This window comes from Dendrobates tinctorius, unplaced genomic scaffold, assembly GCF_039654945.1.
Source record: "Dendrobates tinctorius isolate UK_male_01 unplaced genomic scaffold, ASM3965494v1 ptg000120l, whole genome shotgun sequence".
Taxonomy (NCBI): domain Eukaryota; kingdom Metazoa; phylum Chordata; class Amphibia; order Anura; family Dendrobatidae; genus Dendrobates; species Dendrobates tinctorius.
In genome coordinates, this window is record NW_027361788.1 from 28,613,022 (window position 1) to 28,639,272 (window position 26,251).

The following is a 26,251-nucleotide window of genomic DNA, read 5'->3' on the forward strand; positions in this document are numbered from 1 at the left end:
TTTGTCTAAGGCGCAACGTCAGGAGTTCAGAAGGCGTAATAAGCTGTGTTTTTTCTGTGGAGACGCCTCGCATATTATTTCTGTTTGTCCTAAACGAGAGAAACGCTTTGCACACACGTTTTCTGTTGGTGGTGTTCAACCTAAGTTTCTTCTGGCAATTACTCTGATCTGCTCCCTGTCCACATTTTCCGCCAAGGCTTTTGTGGATTCGGGAGCAGCGCTAAACCTAATGGACTTGGATTTTGCTAAACATTGTGGATTTCCGATGACACCTCTGCAGACGCCTATCCCTTTGAGGGGGATTGATGCTACTCCTTTGGCTAAAAATAAACCTCAGTTTTGGACCCAGGTGGTCATGCGGGTCGCCCCAGACCATCAAGAAAATTGCAGATTTTTGGTATTGCATGGTCTGCATGATGCCGTTGTTCTGGGGTTTCCCTGGTTGCAAATTCATAATCCAGTTTTGGATTGGAAATCTGTGTCTGTGGTGAGTTGGGGTTGTCGGTGTGCCTTTAGTGAGGCTCCGGTTTTTTCCACCTCTCCTCAGTCGCATGATGTTCCTGACTATTTGGCGGACTTTTATGATGTATTTAGTGAGAATGAGTCTGCGTCCTTGCCTCCTCATAGGAGTTATGACTGTGCAATTGAACTAAGCCCGGGGTGTAAATTTCCCAAGGGTCGGCTCTTCAATTTATCTGTACCCGAGCATGAGGCTATGTGGTCCTATATTAAAGAGGCGTTGGAGAAGGGTCATATTAGACCATCCTCTTCACCCTTAGGTGCCGGTTTTTTTTTGTGGCCAAAAAGGATGGTTCTTTAAGGCCTTGTATTGATTATCGTGCCCTCAATAAAATTACTATTAAATATCAGTATCCGTTACCCCTGATTTCGGATCTATTCTCTAGAGTTAGAGGTGCTTGCTGGTTTACCAAGCTTGACCTCAGGGGGGCGTATAATCTTGTCCGCATTAAGCAGGGGGATGAATGGAAGACGGCGTTTAATACTCCGGAGGGACATTTTGAGTACCTGGTGATGCCTTTTGGGCTCACTAATGCCCCTTCTGTCTTCCAGTGCTTCATGAACGATATTTTCCGAGACTTTGTCGATAAATTTTTGATTATCTATCTGGATGATATTTTGATCTTCTCCAAGGATTGGGATTCTCATGTGGAACATATTCGGACTGTGTTCCGGATCTTGAGGGAGAATTCCCTGTATGTCAAAGGATCGAAATGCCTTTTTGGAGTACACAGGATTTCATTTTTGGGATTTTGTCTCCGTCAACTATTGAAATGGACCCGGCCAAGGTACAGGCCATTTATGATTGGGTTCAGCCCACTTCTTTGAAGGCCCTCCAGAAGTTTTTGGGTTTTGCTAATTTTTATCGGAAATTTATAGCAAAATTTTCTAGTATTGCCAAGCCATTGACTGATCTGACTAAGAAGGGTGCGGATGTGTTGAATTGGTCTCCTGAGGCTGTTGCTTCCTTTCAGGAGCTGAAGCGAAGATTTACCTCCGCCCCGGTTTTGCGGCAACCTGATGTCTCACTCCCGTTCCAGGTAGAGGTGTATGCTTCTTAGATTGGTGCAGGAGCTGTTTTGTCCCAAAAGGATCCTGTAACATCTAAAATGAATCCCTGTGCTTTCTTTTACCGAAAGTTCTCTCCATCTGAACGTAACTATGATGTGGGGAATCGGGAACTGTTGACCATGAAATGGGCATTTGAGGAGTGGAGACATTGGTTGGAGGGAGCTAAACATCAAGTTGTGGTCCTCACTGACCACAAGAATTTGATTTACCTAGAGTCGGCTAAACGCTTGAACCCTAGACAGGCTAGGTGGGCCTTGTTTTTTACACGTTTTGATTTTGTGGTCTCTTTTCTTCCTGGAACTAAGACTGTCAAGGCAGACGCCCTCTCTAGGAGTTTCTTTGCTGATTCTCCTGTGGTGACCAAGCCTGCTACCATCTTAGGCGAAGGGGTAGTTCTTTCTGCCATCTCGCCCGATTTGAGACTTGCTCTGCAAGAGTTCCAGGAGGACAAACCTGAGCGTTGTTCCAGTGGAAAGTTGTATGTTCCTGACCAGTGGAAGAAGAGAGTGATGTCTGAAGTTCATTGCTCTGCATTGGCTGGTCATCCAGGTATTTTTGGTACTAGAGATCTGGTGAGTCGCTCTTTTTGGTGGCCCACCTTGTCTCATGATGTCAGGAATTTTGTGCAGTCCTGTGGGACTTGCTCCCGGTCTAAATCTTGTTCTCGCTCTAGTGGGTTGTTGATGCCTTTGCCGGTCCCCAGGAGGCCATGGACCCATATTTCAATGGATTTCATCTCTGATATGCCGGTCTCTCAAAGAATGACTGTTATTTGGGTGATTTGTGATAGGTTCTCTAAGATGGTTCATCTTGTACCACTCCCTAAGTTGCCATCTTCCTCTGAGTTGGTGCCCCTGTTTTTGCAACAGGTGGTTCGCTTACACGGGATTCCTGAGAACATTGTATCTGACAGAGGAGTTCAGTTTGTGTCTAGATTTTGGAGGACTTTCTGTTCCAAGCTGGGAATTCAGTTGTCCTTCTCCTCTGCTTTTCACCCTCAGACCAATGGGCAGACAGAGAGAACAAACCAGACCTTGGAGTCGTATTTGAGATGTTTTATTTCCGCTGATCAGGATGATTGGGTTTCATTTTTGCCCTTGGCCGAATTTGCTTTAAATAATAGAGCTAGTTCTGCCACTTTGATGTCACCTTTTTTTTGTAACTTTGGGTTTCATCCTCGATTTTCTTCAGGGCAGGTGGAGCCTTCTGCCTGCCCAGGTGTTGACACTGTGGTGGAGAGAATGCACCAGATCTGGGACCAAGTGGTGGATAAGTTATCTCTCTCCCAGGAAAAGGCCCAGCGGTTTTCCAATCGACATAGGACCATTGGTCCCCAGTTTAAGATTGGTGATATGGTGTGGTTATCATCAAAAAATATTGCTATGAAGGTGGCTTCTCCTAAGTTTAAGCCTAGATTTATTGGACCTTACAAGATTTTGGAGATTATTAATCCGGTCTCTTTTCGTTTGGCTCTTCCTGTCACATTTAAAATCCATAATGTGTTCCATAAGTCCTTGTTGAAGAGGTTTGTTGAACCAGTTGTTCCTGGGGTGGCACCTCCAGACCCTGTATTGGTTGAAGGTAACATGGAATATGAGGTAGAGAAAATACTGGATTCCCGTCTGGCTAGACGGAGACTCCAGTATTTGGTTAAGTGGAAGGGTTATGGTCAGGAGGATAATTCCTGGGTCTCTGCCTCTGATATTCATGCCAAAAGATTGGTGCGTGCATTTCATCGGGCTCACCCTGATCGCCCTGGTGGCGTGGTTGAGGGTTCGGTGACCCCTCCTCAAGGGGGAGGTACTGTTGTGAGTTCATTTTCCCCTTCGTCACTGGGGTCTGGTGAACTCCCTATTCTGTAAAGGAAGGTAATGAGCCTGATTATCAGGCACCTGAGTCTAATGAGGATGACTGGCTGAGTGGAGTCACGGACTGGATATAAGGCTGCCGACGCCCTTCTGCCCTGCGGGTGATTTCTCTGTGGACTTCTAGGACACCAGTCTGATTCCTGCTCCTCTCAAGCTAAGTTTTCTGTTTTGCCTGTTAAGCTTTTGGTTTTGTTTTTTGCTTTCCTTGCTTTTCTGTATTCTGCCATTCCCTGCTGGGGTGAGCTGAATCTCCTTTTGCCTGTAGCTCTGTCTTCAGTATATTCCTGAGTACTGACATAGCTTTTTGAAGCCTAGCGTCTTCAGGGCCTTTTTCACTGTCAGTCTGTTGGCTCTTATTTTCATAGGGTTTTTCACGGATTGCAGACAGCAGCCTTCCTGTCCTTTTCTGTCTAGTTAGCTTGGGCCCCTCTTTGCTCAGTCTATCTTTCTGCCTGTGTTAGTATTTTCATCTTGCTTCACCGTCATTATATGTTGGGGGCTGCCTATTGCTTTGGGGTCTGCTCTGGGGCAGTTTAGATTTCCCCTTTCTTTCTTTAGGCCTATTTAATTCTCCGGCTGTGATCGAGGGGTCTAGGGCATCGTAGGAACCCCCCACGGCTACTGCTAGTTGTGTTGATAGGTTCAGGGGTCTGCAATCTGATAGCTGCCAACTTCTCTAGTTTTCTAGACTTAGATAGCATTTCTGTTTTTTGCCTCCTACGGTGACTCAATCATAACACATGGGCCTAGAGCCGCAGACCCCAAAGTAGAGGCTCTGCAGGTAAACGCTCCCGCCTGGGGAGACGCTGGTGCATGCAGGGGGCTGCTGTTAGCAAGGTCCTGCATCTGACGAAAGCAGACGCCGAAACGTGCGTCGGGGCAGGGAGCATCCTTGGGACTCTGCACGTGTGCACTAGGTAAATACCGGGTGGCTATATTTAATTCACTTCAGTCAGCAACAATCTTTATAACTATTTTGTCATTATCTACCTAAATTTAGGCTGCTGCTTCGTTTGAGCCCCCCTTAACTTGTTTGCATTTTATATATTCTTTTGATACCTCATATCTGCACACTGTCACATTTTGACTGCATGATCTACTTTTGTTTGTGGCAGATATGTATTATTCTGATTGTGTTTTTATAACATATCTTTGATATTTATTACTAGCTGAAGAGCCCGGCACTGCCCGGGCATAGTAACTAACTGTGGTTAGTTATAGCAAATTATAATTATCCTCCATCCCATAGGCCCGTGCCCATATACCCATCATACATATCCTTCATCCCATAGTCGAGTTCCCATATACCCATCACACATCCTCCATCCCATGCCCATATACCCATCATACATATCCTCCATCCCATAGTCCTGTGCCAATATACCCATCATACATATCCGCCATCCCATAGTCCCGGGCCCATATACCCGTCATACATATCCTCCATCCCATAGTCCAGTGCCCATATACCCATCACACATCCTCCATCCCATAGTACCGTGCCCATATACCCGTCATACATATCCTCCATCCCATAGTACCGTGCCCATATACCCGTCATACATATCCTCCAACCCATAGTCCAGTGCCCATATACCCATCACACATCCTCCATCCCATAGTCAACCATTATGACATCATAATGAGCGGCGAGGCTTGCAACCTATGATGACATCAGCGTCGCCATGGCAACCATTATGACATCATAATGAGGGGCGGGGCTTGACACACACTTTTCCCCATTATGTAGATAGGGGCAAAATTGTTTGGTGAATTGGAATGCGCGGGGTTAAAATTTCGCCTCACAACATAGCTTAGAACGCTCTCGGGGTCCAGACGTGTGACTGTGCCAAATTTTGTGGCTGTAGCTGCGACGGTGCGGATGCCAATCCCGGACATACACACATACATACACTTGAGCTTTATATATTAGATTTTACTGCTTTTTGCCACACTCCTTTGCAATCAATGTTGTCCCCTGTATTGTGACCTCTTTCTTTTGGTATTTATTCCCCACCCATGTATATTTCATATTTCTATATATGGAACTATTGGACATTCTTTCGGTTCTTTCTTTGTTGCATATTTTACAGATCCCATTGAGTAGAGCAGGACCTGTGCACGATACCTGCTGGGTGTTTGTCAGTTTCCTTAGTAACTGCATATTACCCAGCATGCACCAGAGTCTGCACACCTGATGTCAGGCTCTAAATATAAAGGGGCGCTCCGGTCTGATGCAAATAAATATTTGTTTCAATTCCACACCACTAGCAAGATCTCTGCTTGCGGTCAGTGAAATGGGGCTTTGGCAAAAGCCTTGGCCCTACTCTGAGTAGAGGGTCTGCTACAATGTATCCAGTCCATGCAATCCCCACTATAAAGTAGAAGGCCAAAGGAACAACACTAAAGAAACCTCAATTCCCCCCATAGGACACGTTATCGCTGCCCAGAATGACCCTTCCGCTCATGTCTTTTGTCCCACAAGCTCTTCCCCCTTGTATCATTCTGCCACCTTTTACCTTGGACAGCGCCATGTTGAATTCCGGTCTCGTGACAGGAAATGACGTCACGGTGCAGGCGCGCTATCTTTTCCGCCCGAACTGAGGCGTTGTTCTTAGGCTGCGGGTGACGTAATGTGAGGAATGCGCTGGGTGGCGTGCTCGAGTCTCCTGTGATTTGGATGACGTCACATGAAGAGGCGGGGCCTCCTAGCTAACGATTTACACAGCTGATAACAGGAAACAGCATGTGGGAGGTGGTCTGCTCTGCTGCACTGACAATGAGGGCACTGAGGGGCTGGTGTGCACGAACAATAAGAGGACCACATTATCTATGACTGAGGGGCCGCACTACACTGACAGCTCTGAGGGGCCGCTCTGCACTGACAATGAGGACACTGAGGGGCTGGTGTGCACTAACAATAAGAGGACCACATATTATCTATGACTGAGGGGCCGCTCTGCACTGACAATGAGGGCTCTGAGGGGCCGCTCTGCACTGACGATGAGGGCACTGAGGGGCCGCTCTGCACTGGCACTGAGGGCATCGAGGGGCCGCTCTGCACTGGCACTGAGGGCATCGAGGGGCCGCTCTGCACTGACGATGAAGGCACTGAGGGGCCGCTCTGCACTGACGATGAGGGCACTGAGGGGCCGCTCTGCACTGGCACTGAGGGGCCGCTCTGCACTGGCACTGAGGGCATTGAGGGGCCGCTCTGCACTGACAATGAGGGCACTGAGGGGCCGCTCTGCACTGGCACTGAGGGGCCGGTCTGCACTGACAATGAGGGCACTGAGGGGTCGGTCTGCACTGAGGGTCTGCTCTGCACTGAGGGGCCGCTCTGCACTGACAATGAGGGCACTGAGGGGCCGCTCTGCACTGGCACTGAGGGGCCGGTCTGCACTGACAATGAGGGCACTGAGGGGCCGCTCTGCACTGGCACTGAGGGGCCGGTCTGCACTGACAATGAGGGCACTGAGGGGTCGGTCTGCACTGAGGGTCTGCTCTGCACTGAGGGGCCGCTCTGCACTGACAATGAGGGCACTGAGGGGCCGCTCTGCACTGACAATGAGGGCACTGAGGGGCCGCTCTGCACTGACAATGAGGGCACTGAGGGGCCGCTCTGCACTGGCACTGAGGGGCCGGTCTGCACTGACAATGAGGGCACTGAGGGGCCGCTCTGCACTGGCACTGAGGGGCCGGTCTGCACTGACAATGAGGGCACTGAGGGGTCGGTCTGCACTGAGGGTCTGCTCTGCACTGAGGGGCCGCTCTGCACTGAGGGGCCGCTCTGCACTGACAATGAGGGCACTGAGGGGCCGCTCTGCACTGACAATGAGGGCACTGAGGGGCCGCTCTGCACTGACAATGAGGGCACTGAGGGGCCGCTCTGCACTGACAATGAGGGCACTGAGAAGCCGCTCTGCACTGACAATGGGGGCACTAAAGGGCCACTCTGCACTGACAATGAAGGCACTGAGGGGCCGCTCTGCACTGACAATGAGAGCAATGAGGGGCCGCTGTTAGCGTGGGTAGTCTGGAGCCGGAAACTCCAGGAGTGGACCCTCTGGACCGTGGCACGGAGGAGCCCCGGGCGAGCTGCCAGGTGGAACCGACCCCTATACAGGGACTGTTAGGAGCAGGCACAGGGGTTCGAGTACCACGGTAGCCGGTACCGAGAGGGGCGGCTCAGGATGGACCGGAGAAGGACTGTGGGACTGAAGTATAGATGACAGAAACACTGGAGGCAGGACTGGAGTAGGACAGCAGGACTGGAGTAGGACGGAACAGGAACACTGGAGGCAGGACTGGAGTAGGACAGCAGGACTGGAGTAGGATGGAACAGGAACACTGGAGGCAGGACTGCGGAAGAGAGCAAGGAACCCGAGTAGCAGGACTGAGAGGCTGCTGCGGAGAGCAGGCAAGAACGGAACTGTAGGAGCCGCGAGCACATGATGCAGCGAGGCCAGTGTGCTAGGAAACACAACAATCGGGCACCTCCCTCAGGGGGAAGCGGCCTGATATGCTCCTGTCTGGTCTGCCATTGGTCAGGGAGGTGCTTCCAGGTCAGGGCATAGCCAAAGCACAAGAAGCAGGAGGGAGGCATGGCCTATGGCGCATGCACATTGCATGCAGGGACGCCGCCAGCCGCGCACCTGCCAGAGGCGACCTCCGTGGATGTCGGGCGGCGGGAGGCTGCGGCGTGGGAGCGATGGCCGGGTGAGTACGCAGGGACGGCGTAACAGCCGCTCTGCACTGACAATGAGGGCACTGAGGGGCCGCTCTGCACTGACAATGAGGGCACTGAGAGGCCGCTCTGGACTGACAATGAGGGCACTGAGGGGCCGCTCTGCTCTGACAATGAGGGCACTGAGGGGCCGCTCTGCACTGACAATGAGAGCACTGAGGGGCCGCTCTGCACTGACAATGAGGGCACTGAGGGGCCGCTCTGCACTGACAATGAGAGCACTGAGGGGCCGCTCTGGACTGACAATGAGGGCACTGAGGGGCCGCTCTGCTCTGACAATGAGGGCACTGAGGGGCCGCTCTGCACTGACAATGAGAGCACTGAGGGGCCGCTCTGCACTGACAATGAGGGCACTGAGGGGCCGCTCTGCTCTGACAATGAGAGCACTGAGGGGCCGCTCTGCACTGACAATGAGAGCACTGAGGGGCCGCTCTGCACTGACAATGAGAGCACTGAGGGGCCGCTCTGCACTGACAATGAGGGCACTGAGGGGCCGCTCTGCTCTGACAATGAGAGCAATGAGGGCCGCTCTGCACTGACAATGAGGGCTGTTATGAATGAGTCACCGTAGGAGGCAAAAACAGAAATACTAGCTAAGTCCAGAAAACCAGAGAAGTTGGCAGCTATCGGATTACAGACCCCTGAACCTATCAACAACAACTAGTAGTAGCCGTGGGGACTTCCTACGGTGCCCTACACCCCTCGATCACAGCTGGAGAACTAAATAGCCTAAAGACAGAAAGGGAAATCTAAACCACCCCACAGCAGACCCCAAAGCAATAGGCAGCCCCCAACATATAATGACGGTGAAGCAAGATGAAAAAACACACAGATAGAAAGATAGGCTGAGCAAAAGATGGGGCCCAAGCTAACTACATAGGACAGGATAGAAAAGCTGCTGTCTGTAATCCGCCAAAACCCTATCAAAACAAGAGCCAACAGCTGATAGGGAAAAAAGCCCTGAAGACGCTAGGCTTCAAAAAGACTATATCAGTACTCAGGTATTTTCTGAAGACAGAGCAAAAAGGAATTCAGCACACCCCAGCAGGGAATGGCAGAAATCCAGAAAAACAAAACCAAAACACAAATGCAAAAGGCAGAGCAGAAAACTTAGCTTTTGAGGAGCAGGAATCAGACTGGTCTCCTAGAATCCCTCAGAGAGATCACCAGCAAGTCAGAAGGGCGTCGGCTGCCTTATATCCAGTCAGCAATTCCCGTCACCCAGTCATCATCATCCTGCCCAGATGCTTGGTAATCAGCCTCACTACCTTCCTTCACCAGAAGAGGGAGTTCATCAGACCTCAATGGTGAAGGGGAAAATGAACTCTCAACAGTACCTCCCCCTTGAGGAGGGGTCACCGAACCCTCATCCACGCCACCAGGGCGATCAGGGTGAGCCCGATGAAAGGCACGCACCAATCTTTTGGCATGAATATCAGAAGCAGAGACCCAGGAATTATCCTCCTGACCATAACCCTTCCACTTAACCAAATACTGGAGTCTCCGTCTAGCCAGACGGGAATCCAGTATCTTCTCTACCTCATATTCCATGTTACCTTCAACCAATACAGGGTCCGGAGGTGCCACCCCAGGAACTACTGGTTCAACAAACCTCTTCAACAAGGACTTATGAAACACGTTATGGATTTTAAATGTGACAGGAAGAGCCAAACGAAAAGAGACCGGATTAATAATCTCCAAAATCTTGTAAGGTCCAATAAATCTAGGCTTAAACTTAGGAGAAGCCACCTTCATAGCGATATTTTCTGATGATAACCAAACCATATCACCCACCTTAAACTGGGGACCAATGGTCCTATGTCGGTTGGAAAACCGCTGGGCCTTTTCCTGGGAGAGAGAGAACTTATCCACCACTTGATCCCAGATCTGGTGCATTCTCTCCACCACAGTGTCAACACCTGGGCAGGCAGAAGGCTCCACCTGCCCTGAAGAAAATCGAGGATGAAACCCAAAGTTACAAAAAAAAGGTGACATCAAAGTGGCAGAACTAGCTCTATTATTTAAAGCAAATTCGGCCAAGGGCAAAAATGAAACCCAATCATCCTGATCGGCGGAAATAAAACATCTCAAATACGACTCCAAGATCTGGTTTGTTCTCTCTGTCTGCCCATTGGTCTGAGGGTGAAAAGCAGAGGAGAAGGTCAACTGAATTCCCAGCTTGGAACAGAAAGTCCTCCAAAATCTAGACACAAACTGAACTCCTCTGTCAGATACAATGTTCTCAGGAATCCCGTGCAAGAGAACCACCTGTTGCAAAAACAGGGGCACCAACTCAGAGGAAGATGGCAACTTAGGGAGTGGTACAAGATGAACCATCTTAGAGAACCTATCACAAATCACCCAAATAAGTCATTCTCTGAGAGACAGGCATATCAGAGATGAAATCCATTGAAATATGGGTCCATGGCTTCCTGGGGACCAGCAAAGGCATCAACAACCCACTAGAGCGAGAACAAGGTTTAGACCGGGAGCAAGTCCCACAGGACTGCACAAAATTCCTGACATCACGAGACAAGGCAGGCCACCAAAAAGACCGACTCACCAGATCTCTAGTACCAAAAATACCTGGATGACCAGCCAATGCAGAGCAATGAAATTCAGACATCACTCTCTTCTTCCACTGGTCAGGAACATGCAACTTCCCACTGGGACAACGCTCAGGTTTGTCCTCCTGGAACTCTTCCAGAGCATGTCTCAAATCGGGCGAGATGGCAGAAAGAACTACCCCTTCGCCTTAGATGGTAGCAGGCTTGGTCATCAAAGGAGAATCAGCAAAGAAGCTCCTAGAGAGAGCGTCAGCCTTGACATTCTTAGTGCCAGGAAGAAAAGAGACCACAAAATCAAAACGTGTAAAAAAACAAGGCCCACCTAGCCTGTCTAGGGTTCAAGCGTTTGGCCGACTCCAGGTAAATCAAATTCTTGTGGTCAGTGAGGACCACGACTTGATGTTTAGCTCCCTCCAACCAATGTCTCCACTCCTCAAATGCCCATTTCATGGCTAACAGTTCCCAATTCCCCACATCATAGTTACGTTCAGATGGAGAGAACTTTCGGGAAAAGAAAGCACAGGGATTCATTTTAGATGTTACAGGATCCTTTTGGGACAAAACAGCTCCTGCACCAATCTCAGAAGCGTCCACCTCTACCTGGAAGGGGAGTGAGACATGAGGTTGCCACAAAACCAGGGCAGAAGTGAATCTTTGCTTCAGGTCATGAAAGGAAGAAACAGCCTCCGGAGACCAATTCAACACATCAGCACCCTTCTTAGTCAGATCAGTCAATGGCTTGGCAATACTAGAAAATTTTGCTATAAATTTCCGATAAAAATTAGCAAAACCCAAAAACTTCTGGAGGGCCTTCAAAGAAGTGGGCTGAACCCAATCATAAATGGCCTGTACCTTGGCCGGGTCCATTTCAATAGTTGACGGAGACAAAATAAATCCCAAAAAAGAAATCCTCTTCACCCCAAAAAGGCATTTCGATCCTTTGACATACAGGGAATTCTCCCTCAAGATCCGGAACACAGTCCGAACATGTTCCACATGAGAATCCCAATCCTTGGAGAAGATCAAAATATCATCCAGATAGATAATCAAAAATTTATCCACAAAGTCTCGGAAAATATCGTTCATGAAGCACTGGAAGACAGAAGGGGCATTAGTGAGCCCAAAAGGCATCACCAGGTACTCAAAATGTCCCTCTGGAGTATTAAACGCCGTCTTCCATTCATCCCCATGCTTAATGCGGATAAGATTATACGCCCCCCTGAGGTCAAGCTTGGTAAACCAGCAAGCACCTTTAACTCTGGAGAATAGATCCGAAATCAGGGTTAACGGATACTGATATTTAATAGTAATTTTGTTGAGGGCACGATAATCAATACAAGGCCTTAATGAACCATCCTTTTTGGTCACGAAAAAAAACCCAGCACCTAAGGGTGAAGAGGATGGTCTAAGATGACCCTTCACCAACGCCTCCTTAATATAGGATCGCATAGCCTCGTGCTCGGGTACAGATAAATTGAAGAGCCGACCCTTGGGAAATTTACACCCCGGGCTCAGTTCAATTGCACAGTCATAACTCCTATGGAGGCGGCAAAGACGCAGACTCATTCTCACTAAATACATCATAAAAATCCGCCAAATAGTCAGGAACATCATGCGACTGAGGTGAGGTGGAAAAAACCAGAGCCTCACTAAGGGCACACCGACAACCCCAACTCACCACAGACAGAGATTTCCAATCCAAAACTGGATTATGAATTTGCAACCACGGAAACCCCAGAACAATGGTATCATGCAAATTATGCAACACCAAAAATCTGCAATTTTCTTGATGGTCTGGGGCGACCCGCATTACCACCTGGGTCCAAAACTGAGGTTTATTTTTCGCCAAAAGAGTAGCATCAATCCCCCTCAAAGGGATAGGCGTCCGCAGAGGTGTCATCGGAAATCCACAACGTTTAGCAAAATCCAAGTCCATTAGGTTCAGGGTTGCTCCCGAATCCACAAAAGCCTTGGCGGAAAATGTGGACAGGGAGCAGATCAGAGTAATTGCCAGAAGAAACTTAGGTTGAACACCACCCACAGAAAACGTGTGTGCAAAACGTTTCTCTCGTTTAGGACAGACAGAAATAATATGCGAGGCATCTCCACAAAAAAAAAACACAGCTTATTACGCCTTCTGAACTCCTGACGTTGCTCACTGGACAAAATTCTATCACATTGCATAGGTTCAGACACTTGTTCAACAGGTGGCAACACCTCTCGTGCAGTCCTGCGTTCACGTAAACGCTGATCAACCTGAATGGCTAATGACATAGAATCGTCAAGACCAGAGGGAACAGGAAATCCCACCATAGTATCTTTTACGGCTTCTGACAAACCCTTCCGAAAGAGAGCTGCCAAGGCATTATCATTCCAGGTAGTAAGGACCACCCACTTTCGGAATTTTTGACAGTACAATTCTGCAGAATCTCGACCCTGGCTCAATGCCACCAGGGTCTTTTCAGCCTGATCAATAGCATTAGGTTCGTCATACAACAACCCCAAGGCTTGAAAAAATGCGTTCACATTAGTCAGAATAGGATCATCTGGTTTCAAAGAAAACGCCCAATCCTGGGGATCGCCACACAGCAAAGAGATGACAATTTTAACCTGCTGCGTGGAGCTCCCTGACGAGTTAGGCTTCAAGGCAAAAAATAATTTACAATTATTTTTGAAATTCAAAAATTTAGACCGATCCCCAAAAAACACATCAGGAGTAGGGATCTTTGGTTCAGCAGCATGTGAATGAGCAAGGTAGGCGGAAATTCCCCGCACTTCCGCAGCGAGCTGCTCCACACGATCAGACAATTGCTTTATCTCCATTGAGAGAAAAAAAAATTCCCCCTACGGCCTCAGAGATATAGAGGAAAAAATATACACACTTTTTTTTTTTTTACAATTCTTTCCTGCTATTGAGTACCCTAGGATCTGCGGTAGGGCTGGTGATTCTGTTATGAATGAGTCACCGTAGGAGGCAAAAACAGAAATACTAGCTAAGTCCAGAAAACCAGAGAAGTTGACAGCTATCGGATTGCAGACCCCTGAACCTAACAACAACAACTAGCAGTAGCCGTGGGGGGTTCCTACGGTGCCCTAGACCCCTCGATCACAGCCGGAGAACTACATAGCCTAAAAACAGAAAGGGAAATCTAAACTACCCCACAGCAGACCCCAAAGCAATAGGCAGCCCCCAACATATGACAGTGAAGCAAGATGAAAAAACACTCACACAGATAGAAAGATAGGCTGAGCAAATGATGGGGCCCAAGCTAACTACATAGGACAGGATAGAAAAGCTGCTGTCTGTAATCCGCCAAAACCCTATCAAAACAAGAGCCAACAGCTGATAGGGAAAAAAGCCCTAAAGACGCTAGGCTTCAAAAAGACTATATCAGTACTCAGGTATTTTCTGAAGACAGAGCAAAAAGGAATTCAGCACACCCCAGCAGGGAATGGCAGAAATCCAGAAAAACAAGACAAAACAAAACCAAAACACAAATGCAAAAAGCAGAGCAGAAAACTTAGCTTTTGAGGAGCAGGAATCAGACTGGTCTCCTAGAATCCCTCAGAGAGATCACCAGCAAGGCAGAAGGGCGTCGGCTGCCTTATATCCAGTCAGCAATTCCCGTCACCCAGTCATCATCATCCTGCCCAGATTCTTGGTAATCAGCCTCACTACCTTCCTTCACCAGAAGAGGGAGTTCATCAGACCTCAATGGTGAAGGGGAAAATGAACTCGCAACAGAGGGCACTGAGAGGCCGCTCTTCCCTGGCAATGAAAATACTGAGGGGCCGCTCTTCCCTGACAATGAGAGGAACACATAGCATCTATGACTAAGGGGTTGCACAGTGGAGCTGTGAGGAGATGGCAATGAAGTTTCTGTCTTTCTTTACATAGGATTAAGTGTGAGGGGTCTGAGGATGTATTTTGGGGGCAAAGAAGTGTATTATATAATCAGACTCTAATCAGAGGGGCATCAGATTTTCTCTGACATAGAATGGAGAAACTTTTTCTTTTTCTCCCCGTCTGTGAAAATCAGGCAGCCCGCAGATGTCATCAGAGTACAGTCCAATTTATTTTTCACGGACCCATAGACTTTTATTGCCGATATTGATACTTGGATCACAATCGGACATGTCTGTTTTTTTTCTATGGAACACTTGGTCAGAGGAAAAAAAAAAAAATCGGACGTATGCACAAGCACATGGAATATCATAGGTATGAGAGATATCCGTCAAAACCACAGATGGAACTTGGATGAGAAAATGAGTTGTGGTTTTTATTTTATTTTTACTGCGTTGGGGCTCACTGTATATAGGAGTGTTTATACAGTTGTGCTCAAAAGTTTACATACCCCGGCAGAATTTGCTTTCTTGGCCTTTTTTCAGAGAATATGAATGATAACACCAAAACTTTTTCCCCACTCATGGTTAGTGGTTGGGTGAAGCCATTTATTGTCAAACTACTCTTTTTAAATCATAAAGACAACCCAAAACATCCAAATGACCCTAATCAAAAGTTCATATACCCTGGTGATTTTGGCCTGATAACATGCACAGATGTTGACACAAATGGGTGTGAATGGCTACTAAAGTTAACATCCTCACCTATGACCTGTTTGCTTGTAATCAGTGTGTGTGCATAAAAGCTGAGTGAGTTTCTGGGTTCCAGACACTCTTGCATCTTTCATCCAGTCACTGAAGTTTCTGGATTGTGAGTCATGGGGAAAGCAAAAGAATTGTCAGCGAATCTACAGGAAAAGGTAGTTGAACTGTATAAAACAGGAAAGGGATACATAAAGTGTACAGTATTTTTCGGACCATAAGACGCACTTTTTCCCAAAAAATTTTTGGGTGGTGGCAGCGGTTCCAGTGGTGGAGGTTCCGATGCAGCCTCCCTTCCCAGGCTGGTGCGGCGGCGGTGGTGCTCTGTGGTGATGCAGTGGCGGGGCTCTGTGGTGCGGCGGGCCTCCACCGGCATTTCGTGAAAGCCCCGCAGCTCTGTTGCTGCTATGCGGTGCGGTGGCCTCCGGGAATATGGCCGCTGGGGGCGGCGCATGCTCAGATTCAGATCTTGTCTCTCGTTGCCGAGATCTGAATCTGAGCATTCGCCGCCCCCGGCGGTCATATTCCCAGAACCACCGCATTGCAGCTACGGAGCTGCAGGGCTTTGACAAAATGCCGGCGGAGGCCCGCCACGCATCACAGAGCGGCGCTGCCACTGCCTCAGAACATAACAGTGCTGCCCCAGCACAGAACCCAGCAGCCTCAGCACATAGCCTAGCCTCCCCAGCACAGAGCGCATTCTCCCCACAGAGCACTGCCACAACACCAGCCTGGGAAAGGATTTCCTGGAGGCCACCGTAGCAGCCTGGACCACCGAACGACCCCTGTGACCAGTCCTCCACCTGTGCCGATCCTTTACCTGGTAAGCTGATTTCGGACTGTAAGAATGAAACCCATTTGACACATTATTATTTTTTTCCCCTATTTTCCCTTCTGAAAATTTGGAGTGCGTCTTATAGTCCGAAAAATACGGTATATCTGCACAGAGATCCAAGCTTCAGAGACTGGGAGTTCTGTGGAAATTGTTTTGGGCAGAATACAAGGAGAGAACAACGGAAAGGACACCAAAGTAGGCATTTACTACAGGCCGCTTGTGCATGCTGGAGATATGGATGAACTTTTTATGCATCGAATGGACAAGTTCTCCAAAAAATATGACATAATGGTCATGGGAGATTTCAACTATTCAGACATTTGTTGGGATTCTCTCTCAGGCAAAACTAACAGGTCAAGGAAATTCTTATCCTCTCTTGCTGACAACTTTATCTTCCAAAAGGTAGGGGAGAAAACAAAGGCATCTGCTACCTTGGATCTAATCCTTATAAACAGGGAGGAAATGGTTGAGGATGTAAGAGTGGCTGGGACCCTAGGAGGCAGCGATCATGCCATTTTAGAATTTTGGATAACTAGAGGAAGACCTGTGAAGACTCAAACTTCAAGGGTAGATTTCAGAAAGGCAGATTTTAAGGGACTCAGAAAGAGAATCGGAGGGATCTAATGGCTGGATATCCTTAAGGACAAAAATGTCCAGGAAGGATGGGACATTTTGAAAAATGAGATTCTCAAAGCACAATCGTTAATAATTCCGAAAAGTGGGAAGAATAGTAAGCATTTAAGGAAACCAGGATGGATGAACACAGAACTTAAACACATGCTAAAAAGGAAGAAAGAAATGTTTATCAAATGGAAAGAGGGAGGCATAGCTAAAGAAGAATACAATGCTGGCTGCAGAACCTGCAGGGGATGCATCTGATTAGCTAAAGGTGACAATGAATTAATGCTTGCAAGAGACATCAAAAGCAATAAAAAAGGATTTTGAGAATATGTCAAAAGTAAAAGAAAAGTCAAAGATGTTATAGAATTTTTACAAGATGAAAATGATGAAATGGTAAGAAAGGATGTTGAGAAGGCCAAACTTTTAATTTCCTATTTTGCATCTGTTTTCTCTCAGAAAGGAAATGTAACATCAACTGATCTTTACTGTCCTATTAAAGAAATAGCCTGGATTCTTCTATCTATAAACAGAAAGATAATGAGGGAATACTTAGCTAACATAAATGAATTCACGTCTCCATGTCCCAATGAATTACACCCCAGAGTACTGAAGGAGATAGCAGAAGAAATGTTTGAACCACTCTCCATAATCTTTGAAAATTCTTGGAGATAAAGAGAAGTCCCAGAAGACTGGAGAAGAGCAAATGCTGTTCCTATCTTCAAAAAGGGGAAGAAGGTGGACCCAGGGAACTATAACCTGGTGAGTGTGACTTCTATACCAGGAAAGTTCTTTGAACAAATTATTAAACAAACATGTATGTACATACCTGGATAAGAATGCAGTGATTAACCAGAGTCAGCATGGGTTTGTAACCAATAAGTCATGTCAGACTAAATTTCCTTCTATGACAGAATCACTGACTGGGTGGATCAGTGAAATGCAGTAGATATAGTATCTTGACTTCAGCAAAGCATTTGACAAAGTATCTTACACCATCCTTATTGAAAAAATGACTAAGTATGGAATGAACAAGGCAAATGTCAGGTGGATTCATAACTGGCTTAGTGATCGGACCCAAAGAGTGGTCGTAAATGGATGCATATTCAGTTGGAACAATGTCTCAAGTGGGGTACCACAGGGCGCTGTTCTGGGCCCTTTATTGTTCAAGATCTTTATCAATGATTTAGATGAAGGAATTGAGGGTACACTGATTAAATTTGCTGATGACACAGTTATACTAGAGAAGAGAGAGAGGATTAAAAAAGATACAAATAAACAGGAGCAGTGGGCAGAAACTAACAGAATGCATTTTTCCCTGTTAAAACCAAAGTACTACATCTGGGCAATAAAAATGAAAAAAACATACAGAATGGGAGGAATTGAGCTAAGCAACAGCACATGTGAAAAAGTGTCACGTGGACCCGTCCTGTGTGACGCGACCAGCAGGCCGGTAACTGAAACAACAAGACACGGCACGTGAAACTGTCCTGCGTGACACGGCCCGCAGGCCGGTAACTAAAACAACAAGACACGGGGGAAGGGGAAAACGGTTACAACGGTGGGTCCTGCGATAGGGAGCGGGGACGTGGAGACCTCCTGCACTCCCCAGAGTCAGTGTCCCTCACACTCCTAACGTTCCCTAGGCCAGTTCCGCTGATCAGGATACCTGTCACCCTAGCACACCCTACACCTATCCCTTGCTAGGGAGCTGTGTGATGCAGGCACTGGCCCCACCGCTGTACTAATACACACCAGGAAAAATACAGACAGGGAAACCCCACTTAGCTTTGCTCTGTTGCTCTTGCTCCCAGCAACAGAGTCCACCACCAGAATGCAGCTTTCCTCCTGAATAGCTGCCACCAAGCTCTGTCAGAGCTGCCAGGAAATCCCCTCTGACTCCTTCCACAACAGGGCTCTGACTGAGCTGCCAGGACCTGTCTCTAGATCCTTCCTCCACCAAGGATGGTTGAAATGAACACTATCACCAACAGTGATTGCAACATCTGACACTCTTTTATAGGTAAGAGCCAGCAATCACACCTGCTTTAATCACATGCACTAAACTAAAGAAACCAGAGTGCAATGACGCTCACCACCACCGGGGCAAACTAGAACAAAAGACACCACTGTGTAATAATTCTAATGACCACCGGGGGCAAAAACAAACTTAAGCACACAGCTTAAGGAAAAAAAAAAAGGTTACATGTGCTTTTATCTGTCATGATCCAGCATGGATCATGACAAAAAGACTTGGGTATACTAATAGATCATAAACTAAACATGAGTCAACAGTGTGTTGCAGGAGCAAAAAAAAGGCAAATACAATTCTGGGATGTATTAACAGAAGCATACAGTCTAGATCACATGAAGTCATTATACTCCTCTTTGGTCAGACCTCATCTGGAATACTGTGTCCAGTTTTGGGCACCACATTAAAAGAAATACATCTACAAACTGGAGCAAGTTCAGAGAAGAGCAACCAGAATGGTGACCAGTCTGCAAACCATGTCCTATGAGGAACGGTTACAGGATTTGGGAATGTTTAGCTTGCAAAAAAGAAGACTGAGGGGAGACTTAATAGTTGTCTACAAATATCTCAAGGGCTGTCGCAGGGCAGTTTCTAGGGAATTTTGCCAACAGGGCGAACATCGAAAAAGCGCCCCCCCCCGAACATTAACATGCTAAAAACTTTATATAAACTTAGATAAATGTGTCTTACCTTTGCATCAATCCAATCTTCGACGGCACCACCCCCCGATATTACAGACAAAGACAGCAGGCTAAGCACCACAGTATCCTCAAAAAAATAAAATAAATACATCACTGCAGTAATAATATCCCTTAATTAGCCCCTATGGTAATAATATCCCCCATCCTGACCCCTGTGCATCTCATTCCTGACTTCAGCCATATTTTCTCTCATCCTGCCCTCATGAGTATCCATTCTGCCCCCATATGATCTCCCGATCCTGCCCCGTCTACATCGTATCCATCCTGCACCATGTGTCTTCCATCCTGCCCTGTCCTGTGTCTCACTTTCACATTCTGCCCCTTCCTGTGCCTTACTGTCACATTCTGCCCCCTCCTGTGTCTCACGGTCACATTCTGCCCCCTCCTGTGTCTTACTGTCACATTCTGCCCCCGTGCCGCACATTCTGCCCCCTCCTGCGTCTCACTGTCACATTCTGCCCCCCTCCTGTGTCTTACTGTCACATTCTGCCCCCTCCTGTGTCTCACTGTCACATTCTGCCCCTTCCTTTGTCTTACTGTCACATTCTGCCCCATGTCCATTCTGCCCCAATGTCTCACATTCTGCCCCCTCCTGTGTCATTACTGTCACATTCTGCCCCCTCCTGTGTCTCACTGTCGCATTCTGCCCCCCTCCTGTGTCTCACTGTAACATTCTGCCCCCCTCCTGTGTCTTACTGTCACATTCTGCCCCATGTCCATTCTGCCCCCATGTCTCACATTCTGCCCCATCCTGTCTCACTGTCACATTCTGCCCTCTCCTGTGTCTCACTGTCACATTCTGCCCCATGTCTCGCATTCTGCCCCCTCCAGTGTCCCACTGTCACATTCTGCCCCCATGTCTCGCTTTCTGCCCCCTCCCGTGACTCACTGTCACATTCTCCCCCCTGCTGTGTCTTACTGTCACATTCTGCCCCAATGTCTTGCATTCTGCCCCCATGCCTCACTTTCTGCCCCCCCCCCCCGTGTCTCACTGTCACATTCTGCCCCATCCTGTCTTACTGGCACATTCTGCCCCCATGTCTTGCATTCTGCCCCATGTCTTGCATTCTGCCCCATCATGTCTGCATTCTGCCTCCATGTCTTGCATTCTGCCCCCACCATGTCTGGATTCTGCCCCATCATGTCTTGCAATCTGCCCCCATCATGTCTTGCAATCTGCCCCCATCATGTCTTGCAATCTGCCCCCATCATATCTTGCAATCTGCCCCCATCATATCTGTATTCTGCCCCCATCAAGTTTGCATTCTGCCACATCATGTCTTGCAATCTGCCCCATCATATCTGCATTCTGCCCTATCATGTCTTGCATTCTGCCCCATCATATCTGCATTCTGCCCCATCATGTCCTGCATTCTGCCCCATCATGTCCTGCATTCTGCCCCATCATGTCCTGCATTCTGTCCCCATCATGTCCAGCATTCTGCCCCCATCATGTCCAGCATTCTTCCCCCATCATGTCCAGCATTCTTCCCCCATCATGTCCAGCATTCTTCCCCCATCATGTCCAGCATTCTGCCCCCATCATGTCTTGCATTCTGCCCCCATCATGTCTTGCATTCTGCCCCATCATGTCTTGTATTCTGCCCCCATCATATCTGCATTTTGCCCCCATCATGTCTTGCATTCTGCCCCCATCATGTCTTGCATTCTGCCCCCATCATGTCTTGCATTCTGAACCATCATGTCTTGCATTCTGCCCCATCATGTCCAGCATTCTGCCCCATCATGTCTTGCATTCTGCCCCATCATGTCTTGCATTCTGACCCCATGTCTTGCATTCTGCCCCCATGTCTTGCATTCTGCCCCCATGTCTTGCATTCTGCCCCATCATGTCTGCATTCTGCCCCCATCATGTCTTACATTCTGCCCCCATGTCTTGCATTCTGCCCCCATTTCTCCATATTTGCCCCTGTGTGTCTCCAGTCCTGCCCCCGAGTCTCCATTCTGCCAGGGAAACATATTGCCCCTTTCAATAATAAAATAAACTTATTTCTTACCTGGCCTCGCTCCTGTGTTGAAGTTGGAGCTGCAGCTGTGTGAGGCTGAGCTGAAAGGACCTGTGGTGACGTCATCGTCATGTGATCAGGGGGCGGGCTGATCAATGGTGAAGAACTGTGGTAATGATGACGTCACCACAGGTCCTTCAGCTCTTCTGTAGCTTTGGATGTCGGCCGCTGTGGCAGCTCTGCTGATGTGTGCGCTGCAGGCCCGGCCGCAGCGCACACTTGGGGCCCGCCTGGCGCCCCATGACATGCAGCACTTGGGGCCCAATGACTGTAAGCACAGGAGCAGGGCCCCTGATCTGCGGGGCCCCCTTCTGTACTGCTGTTCATCGGGCCCCATTCAGCAGTAAGGGCTGTCATGCCCTGATGGCGGCCCTGGGCAGGCGCCCCCTGGCTTGGGTGGCGCCCCGGGCGATCACACCCCCCGTCCCCCCCTAAAAACGGCCCTGGGCTGTCGCATTGTAAAAGGATCATCTTTATTCTCATTTTCACAAGGAAAGACTAGAAGCAATGGGATGAAACTGAATGGGAGGAGACACAGATTAGATATTTGAAAAAACTTTTTGACAGTGAAGGTGATCAATGAGTGGAACAGGCTGCCATGAGAGGTGGTGATATCTCCTTCAATGGAAGTCTTCAAACAGAGGCTGGACAGACATCTATCTGGGATGATTTAGTGAATCCTGCTTTGAGTAGGGGGTTGGACCAGATGACCCAGGAGGTTCCTTCCAACTATACCATTCTATTCTAAAAAGATATCCAAGGAATTGATAATACCAGTCAGCAGCGTTAAAACTGTGATTAACAAATGGAAAATCAGGGGTTCTGTAAAAACAAAACCACGGTCAGGTAGACCAACAAAAATTTCCTCCACAACCTCCAGGAAAATTGCTTGGGAAGCGAAGAGAAACCCACAAATAACATCAGCTGAAATACTGGACTCTCTATAAACTAGCAGTGTGGCTGTTTCAAAATGCACAATAAGGAGGCACTTGAAGAAAAATGGGCTGCATGTTTGAGTTGCTAGAAGAAAGCCATTGCTGCACAAATGCCACAAAGTATCTCGCCTACAATACGCAAAACAGCAAAGAGATAAGCCTCAAAACTTCTGGAACAAGGTAATTTGGAGTGATGAGACCAAAATTGACCTTTTTGGCCACAACCATAAACGTTACATTTGGAGAGAGGTCAACAAGGCCTATGATGAAAGGAACACCATTCCTACTGTAAAGCACGTGGGTGGATTGCTGATGTTTTGGGGATGTGTGAGCTACAAAGGCACAGGAAACTTGGTCAAAGTTGAAAGAAAGATGAATGCAGCACATTATCAACAAATACTGGAGGCTAATTTGCAATCATCAGCCCGGAAGCTGCGCATGGGACGCACTTGGACGTTCCAACATGACAACGATCCAAAATACAAGGCCAAGTCGACCTGTCATTGGCTACAGCAGACCAAAGTGAAGGTTCTGGAGTGACCATCTCAGCCTCCTGACTTCAATATAATTGAGCCACTCTGGGGAGATCTCAAGCGCGCAGTTCATGCTAGACATCCCAGGAATTTACAGAAACTAAACTGGAGGCTTTTTTCCAAGAAGAGTGGGCAGCTTTACCATCTAAGAACACAAAGAACTTCATCCACAACTACCACAAAAGACTTCAAGCTGTCATTGATGTTAGAGGGGGCAATGCACGGTATTAAGAAATGGGGTATGTGAACTTTTGATCAGGGTCATTTGGATGTTTTGGTTTGTCATTATGATTTAAAAAGAGAAAACATAGTTTGACAATAAATGGCTTCACCCAACCACTAACCATGAGTGGAGAAAAAGTTTTGGTGTTATCATTCATATTCTCTGAAAAAAGGCCAAGATAGCAAAAATTCTGCCGGGATATGTAAACTTTTGAGCACAACTGTATATGTATGTCTCATACTATATAGAGGACCTGTGTGGGCTTTTACTGTACATAGAGATGGCAGTATGTGGGGGCTCATACTATATATAGGGGAAGCTGTGCGTGTGGTCTTATACTGTATATGGGGTTGTGATGACCATCATACTGTGTGGGGGATCATAATGTGTATAGAGCGGTGAAACTGGGGCCTGGTCAGTTCTGATGGCGCAGAAACTGCCCCTATATGACCTTTCATTTAGAAATTATGATCCATCATAGGTTTTGGAGTTTCAACTACCAGACTCAAAGGGAGGAAAACTAGGACCATCCCGTGGGTGGGAAAGGGATTGACCGACTAATGGGTTAAGTGATGCTGTTGCCCTTGTTCTCTTCTAAGGGAGGTCATGCCGTGTATTGTGTTGGAAAAAAACAGATACAGCTGGCGGGTAAGATGAGACCCCAGGACAAAAGATGGATGGCCGCTTCACAGCGCAGACGATCAGTGTGTGATCAGTGGAGTCCAGAAACTTGTGAATAAGCAAGAAATGCTGATACCTGGTGTGTGAACCACGGCGGAGGTTAATGCACAGTCCTCATCATCTGTTTGTTTTTTAGTGTTCAGAGTTTTGCAGCAATAAAAAAAAAAATATATGTAAAATACATATACTGTGATATGGAGTACAGGATGCGTGGGTAGTATGGGTGTAACTCATATCAGAGAATAGTCGAAGTGGTGCTGAAGCTCGATGAGTGCCCACCATTCAGCTGTGAGATGATAACGCTCTCAGTAAAGTGAAGTGAATTTTGTAATCTTTATTCCTGCCTATGCAGAGTGCAGCAGCCAATGCTACATAAATTTCATCTGCTGCACTCTGCATAGGCAAAAACAATGACTCATGTGCCCTGCACATGGGCTGCGTTGTTCTGTCCTGCTGCCCTGCCCATCCTCTCACTAGTAATTCCGAGAGACAGAGAATTGAGGGGAGAGCTGTCCAAAATATAAATTACACAGCAGAAAAAAGGCAGCACTGCTTTATGCTGTGAAATTTGAATTTTTGGAGGCTTTAGTCTTTTGTGGCTTTGCTATTAGTTGTCTGTCCAAAATATAACAGTTTCACCTGTAAGACTGAAAAACAGAACCAGGAACATTATAACATGATAGCCTTAACTAGTTAGGATAATAAAAGTTACATAAAAAAGTGATAGAGGACACAAAATTATTGCCTTTCCCAGGGTGCTGCTACGCTATGAACACATGTAATATGGGGGAACTGGTCGTGACACTGGAAGTCCTCCACAGTCATGAGCTGTGGACACTAGAGTTGAGCGACTTGGGTCGGATCGGGTTTCATGAAACAAAATTTGTTTCTGATGAAACTGGTCCGACTAGGGCAAAAAAAGTCGGAGTTTCGTCCGAAACCCAACCCAATGCAATTCAATGGGGAATAAAAGTCGGCATTGAGTGGATGACATTCATCCACTCAATGCTGACTTTTATTTCCCACTGACCTTGCCCGTGTCCTTGGGGCAGAGTTCTGTGAACGCATTGTGTGCGCTCCGTGACCGGGCTCTGTGAGCTAAACAGCCTCCGGCATTTATTTTCTGCGGTAGTGCGGCTCTGTGAGGTAACAGAGTTCACCCTGTTCACACTGGGTGACATTAACCCACGTGACCTTTTCTATACCGTTTATACTTCTGCCATTACTAAGCAGCAGTTTACCACCCCTGCACGGTGGACCCCGGGCTGCGAACGCACCTTACTACTATTTTATTATTTGGTGCGTTCCGCCAACCCTAACATTCAGTGCATAAAGAGGGCAACACATCATCATGTAGCAATTTCAGTTATCCAGTGACATTGAGGTTTCCAGCGATGAAGAATGGCCCCACTATCTTTGTACCCAATATACCACACCATTCCATCAATTATGGGTGTCAGGTCCAAGCATTCCTACATGAACATTTTCCTGGAAAGTGGATTGGTCGTCATGGGCCAAATGAATGGCCACCAAGGTCTCCCGATCTGACCCACTTAGACTTTTATCTTTGGGGTCATCTGAAGGCAATTGTCTATGCTGTGAAGATACGAGATGTGCAGCATCTGAAACAACGGATAGTGGAAGCCTGTGCTAGCATTTCTTCTGCGGTGTTGCTATCAGTGTGCCAAGAGTGGGAGAAGTGGGTTGCATTGACAATCCAACACAATGGGCATATAAATGGCCCACCCTGTATTATCCCCTTTGTTATATTGGACATACTATTTCGTCCATGAGACCTGGGACTTAAGTCCCATGGATGGAATAGTACGTCATACGCGATCGGCTGCGCTCACGGGCGGAGCGCAGCTGATCGCGGCCAGGTGTCAGCTGATTATCACAGCTGACACACGGCACTATGTGCCAGGAGCGGACACAGACCACTCCCGGCACATTAAACCCTGGCACACTGCGATCAAACATGATCACAGTGTACTGGGGGCATATGGAAGAATCCTATGCTTCCCTGAGACCCTCGGAACAACGTGATGTGCTTGCGTTGTTCCGAGGGCCTCCTTCCTTCAGGCCCTCGGATCAAATATGGCTGCAGGGGCCTTTAGAGTCCTGCAGGGAGGCGGCTTTCTCAGTGCCTTCTGAGAGCAGGCGCTGAGAAGCTGCCTGCAGTGCCTGTCAGATCAGCGATCAGACACAATATAGTAATGTCCCCCTGGGACAAAATAATAAAGTAAAAAAAAAAATCATGTGTAAAAATAATTTTTTAAAAATTCCTCA

General features: G+C 47.6%; 1 protein-coding gene across 2 annotated transcripts in view; it reads right to left on the reverse strand.

The window, feature by feature from the left end:
• DOLK (dolichol kinase) overlaps positions 1 to 26,251 on the reverse strand; it is a 50,439-nt gene that overhangs the window by 13,789 nt on the left and 10,399 nt on the right. The window contains exon 1 of one of the 2 annotated variants that reach the window (XM_073540991.1): positions 5,978 to 6,117. The exons of the other annotated variant lie outside the window; for it this stretch is intronic. The gene's annotated coding sequence lies outside the window, so the exon portion shown is untranslated. Of the gene's footprint in view, positions 1 to 5,977; positions 6,118 to 26,251 lie in introns of those variants that run through there. 2 annotated transcript variants of the gene reach the window in all.